The following is a 5,447-nucleotide window of genomic DNA, read 5'->3' as shown; positions in this document are numbered from 1 at the left end:
TGGTGTCCCTAGCCTCTGTTTACCAGAAGCTGGGTCTAGGCAACAGAGGATGGGTCACTTGATGATTACCTGTTCTGTTCATTCCCTCTGAAGCAACTGGCATTGGCCACTGTCAGAAGACAGGATACTGGGCTAGATGGATCTTTGGTCTGACCCACTATGGCTGTTCTTATGTTCTTATGTCAACAGGGGACACTATAATATAGGAACTTGGGGAACTCCATTTTCAGGAAGTGTGTGATGAAAGTGAACAGTGTATGTGGAGGAAGGAATAAAGCTGTAGAAACATAAGAACAGCCATATTGGGTTAGACCATCTAGCTGAGTATCCTGACTGACGGTGGTCAGTGCCAGATGCTTCAGAGGGAATGTACAGAACAGGGCAATATTGACTAATCTATTCATGGTCATCCTAACCCAGCTTCTGGCAGTTGGAATTTTAGGACACCCACAGGATGGTGTTCTGTCCCTCACCATCTTGGCTAATAGCCATTGATGGACCTATCTTCCATGAACTGATCTAATTCTATTTTGCACCCAGTTACACTTTTGGCCTTCACAACATCTCCTAGCAATGAGTTCCACATGCTGACTATGTGTTGTGTGAAGTACTTCCTGATGTTTGTTTTAAACCTGCTGCCTATTAATTTCATTTGGTGACCCCTAGTTCTTGTGTTATGCAAAGGGGTAAATAGCACTTCCCTCTTCAGTTTCTCCACATCATTCATGATTTTATATACCTCTATCATATCCCCCTTTCCTCATCACTTTTCTAAACAAACAATCCCAATCTCTTAAATCTCTTATAGGACAGAAGCTGTTCCATATCCCCAATAATTTTTAGTGGTCTTCTCTGTACCTTTTCCAATTCTAATATATATTTTTTAGATGATGTGATGAGAACTGCCTGCAGTACTCAAGGTGTGGTCATGCCACAGATATATATAGTGGCATTATCATATTTTGTGTTTTATTATCTATCACCTACTTTCCTAATAGTTCCTAACTTTCTGTTAGTGTTTTTGACTGAGACTGCACATTGAGCTGATGTTTTCAGGAAACTATCCACAATGACTCCAAGATCCTATTTCTGATGAACTCAAAATAAATGTTGCTATTATTGTTTGTGTTCTTAGCTAGTTGCTCTTCAAATTCTTTCTTGGCCTGCCTTTTTTTTTTTTTTTTTTTTTTTTTTTTTTACTTTTACACTTGATTTGCCAGAGTTTATGCTCCTTTCTATTTTCCTCACCAAGATTTGACTTCCAAATTTTGAAGGATGTCTTTTTGCCTCTAACAGCCTCTTTTACTCTGCTGTTTTTGCCAGGGTGGCATTTTTGGTCCTCTTACTGTTTTTATTATTAATTATTAATTATTATTATTATTTGGGGTATAACATTTAGTTTGAGCTTCTATTATGATGTTTCTATATAATCTCCATACAGTTTATAGGCATTTCATTTCACCCTTGTTACTGTTCCCTTTAATTTTCATTTAACTAGCTTCCTCATTTTTGTGTAGTTCCCTTCTTTGATGTTAAATGCTACTTTGGTGGGTTTCTATATGTTTTCCTCCTTACAAGGATATTAAATTTAATTACATGGAATTTCTATGCATACAGATTCTATGTACAGTTTGAGTCATTTAAGATTTTTACTATATTTGACTCTAAGTTTTCTTTCACATACAGTACCACTCCCCCACCAGTGCAACCTACTCTGTCATTCCTATATATTTTGTAACTGCATCCCATATCTCATCCCAGCCCATCAAGTTTCCATGATGCCTATTGTATCTATATCCTCATTTAATGTCATGCACCCTAGTTTGACCATCTTAGTATTTAGACTTCTAGCACTTGTACATAAGCATTTTTATCTTTTCTCAATATTCAATTGCTTGACTTCTTCATTTGTTATATTTAAATGGGAGTCTTTTACATTTGACTATTCCTCACTAGCTCCTGCCGGTACTTTACCAGTTTCTTTCCTATCCTTTTTACTAGGATGTAGAATTCCCCTTTTAATAAATGCATTCCTAAGGGATGTCTCTGCCTGAACCAAGTGGTCCTCCGCACCTCTGGACTTCATAGCTCTCACTCTCTTTTTAATGCTTGAACACCAAATGTGGTGTCACATGTGAGTTGGCTCCTGCAGCTATGTGGAATTAGAATCTAAGAATGTTGCATATACAGCCAAACAAAAGAGAAACAATAATCACAAAAGCTTACCAGATTCCTGCTTCTGAGCAGATGGACATGAAAGGGGATGTGTTTAGGAACTGAACATTTTTCAGATCACAGTAGGAAAACTACAGAATTGCAACGGGGCTGGATAAAAAAGGAAAACAAAATAAGAACAGCTACCCTAGTAGATGTAATGGGTAAATGCTGCACATGCTTCAACAACATCTGGATGTCAGCTGCAGACCAGGAGGAACCATGTAAAATCCTAGAAGCATTCCAAAAGCATTTTCAACCTTCAAAAAATGTCATACAAAAGATATCTTTTCAACAAGTATAATCAAGAGTCTTCAGAAACAATGAATCAGTATATCGCCATAACTGTTCCCAATGGCTGACTCATGTAACTTAAAAGATGATCTTATTCATGATAGATTAGTAATAAGGGTGAAAGATAAATAAACTTGAATGAGAATCCTCAGAGAGTCTGCTCTGACTCTACTAAGACATGTACAAAGTTAGTGAACAATCTCACAACCTAATGGTGAGCATAAGTGGAGGCGACACAGAGAATTCATCAAGTAGTACAGGGAATGCATGAAAATACAAGGAGAAATACAAGAAAAATTCTGCAAAAGCAAATGTGGAAATACCATGCAGAAGAGATAGACAACATTCAAAAGAAAAACTTTGAGCACACTGGAGAAAAACATGATAAGGGAAAATGCCCTGCACGTGGAATCATTCGCAATATTGTGTCAAGAGAAATCATTATGGCAAAGCTTGCAGAAAAGAAAAAAAAGCACCATATTGAGGAAGCAAGCATTGACTCAGAGGATGAGATTGGGCACATATATGACATTGATGCAGTGCAAACCAGCAAAAATAAATCATTTGCAACACTCAGACTAGCACCAGATTGAAAGATAAGGCAGCAACACACAAATGAACAGAATGTCAAATACACAGTGAGACATCAGGAAATGTTTTTGGGCTGCAAAGACTGTAGCATTATGTAAAAGAAACAAGAAATTGCAACTAACATGGCCAAATTAAATTTCTATGATGGCACAATAACCATAAGGACAATGTAAATTACCCAGGAAAATATACACATTGAAATATCAGGAATGCAAATTACAGACATCACTATTTCTGCTAAAGCAGGTACATTCATTAATCTAGTGATGATAACGTTGGGACAAAGTATTCATATATTTGACATACAAGCAAAACAAAAGCATTTCCAGAGCAGACAGGTATCCCTGCAGCAAAGTTACTCAGCAGATAGATACAAATGGTTCCCATTTAAGAACAAACCTGCAGAGGAAGAAAATAAACAAAATGCACTAATAGGACTCACAGGGTTTAGTATCATAGGTGACATTCTGGTGTGAGGCTTCAGAGACAAGATGGCAGAAGTTGTGGCAGATCATGACCACAACCTCATCTGTCTGCTAGGAAGAGCCCTGAAAGTATATGTAAAATTAATTAAAGCAGGGTGAAATTATGGTTGTCTGCAGTACTATACATGGGCCACTTGCCGACCTCCCAATGTTACCGTGAAAACAGAATTAGGATACCCCCAGAATAGCTCACCTATTGCCCCCTCTAGAGTTACCAAGGGTTCTCTCTAAACAGCCTACCTGTTTACCAATTTGTTCTCCTAAGGTATAGGTCTCCAGGGTGTCCCAAGAATATCTTGGGCTTGCCAGGGGTTCTCTGTTTCAGAAACTCCCCAGTACAGATCGGACCTGTTACCCACAGAGTCATGGATACAGCCTTCAGATTAATGATTGACACAAGCAGTGTTCCAAAACTAGGAACTAGGAACCAACTTTTATTGGTGCAAACAACAATACCTGACACAATAACAATCAAAAACACAAATCCCTAACAACAAGTTAAAGAGCACCCCAAACTATATTGCCTTACAGTTTGAAGCAATGCTAAGTGATGCGCCCCACTTCAGATGGCCAGTCTTCACTAGGTCACTAACAGCAGTTCTTAGATGTTCAAATCTTACATTTATAAATTCCTCTCACAATTAGCACACATTCAAACATCTTTATTAACCCACAAACACAAGTATACACACTACACAATAACACTATATTATATTATGCTATAACTTTGTCTGACAGACTTACTCCGCTTGCAGACTATGCTGCATTGTCTCTCTCTCTTTCACTTTGTTCTTTCCGACTAGCCATGAAGCTGATTTAGCAACATCCTACGCAGGTGATCAGTCGCCACAAGTCATTGATGGCAGCAGTTCTTCTCTTTTTTCAGCTCTCTGCTCAACTCCCCTCAAGTCTCGTGACAGAACAGAATTCCCTTTGCTGCTGTTCTTCAGAGCATGCTCTCTTCTTAAATGTCAACTCTTAACTGTCCCTCTCTCAACTGTCTTCTTAACTGAACCAAATGGTCAGCTGTCAACTGACACACTGACCTTTATACCAGTTCTCAATTCTATTTTTAGACACATGACATCATCCTACTTGTTTGCCTTTTTCGGCTACCTCTCAGTTCTATTTTAGCCTTATTTCTAACTGCCAATTATATTTTTTAGACTTGCAACCTTTATTTACCTAACAATGTTATGATCTGCTGGATCCCCGCCAAATTGGTTTCCCCACCAATTCTATAGTTAGCTCTCTGACCTGCAGCTTCTATTTAATGGTGGAATGACTTATTTAAAATGGAAGCCATGGATACAAAATGGGGTCTGGGGACTTCAAAACAGAGTTTCTCTGGTATCACCAAAGGCTACAACCTGAATGGCAAAAGGTAAAATCAACTCAGCAGATTCCAACACCTAAAGCTATTAAATCATGTCTGAGACTCTCAGGATTTCTAAACTATCTTCCAAGCCTCTCAGACACATGACAGCCCCCTGAGGTGACTACTGAACAAAGATACAGTATGGACATGGATACTCCAACATGGAATCATAGAAATGTAGAAGTAGAAGGGACCTCAATGGATCATCTAGTCCAGTCCCCTGCATTGAGGCAGGACTAAGTATTAGCTAACACCCTGGCAGGTGTTTGTCTAGCCTGTTCTTAAAAGCCTTATTTCCAGTCTGAATTCATCTAGCTTCAACTTCCAGCCACTGGATCCAGGAGCAGCAGGTTTGTAGAAATTTTGGTGGTGCACAGAACTCCCAGAGCCTGCCTCCCAAAACTGCCCTCCACCTGCCTAAGGCTCTGGAGGGCGTTTGGGTGGGGGGAGGAGGTCTGGGGTGCAGGCCCTGGGCTGGGGCAGAG

The sequence above is a fragment of the Dermochelys coriacea genome, chromosome 2, assembly GCF_009764565.3.
Source record: "Dermochelys coriacea isolate rDerCor1 chromosome 2, rDerCor1.pri.v4, whole genome shotgun sequence".
NCBI lineage: Eukaryota > Metazoa > Chordata > Testudines > Dermochelyidae > Dermochelys > Dermochelys coriacea.
The sequence above is the reverse complement of the archived record's forward strand: the minus strand, read 5'-3'. Positions refer to the sequence as shown.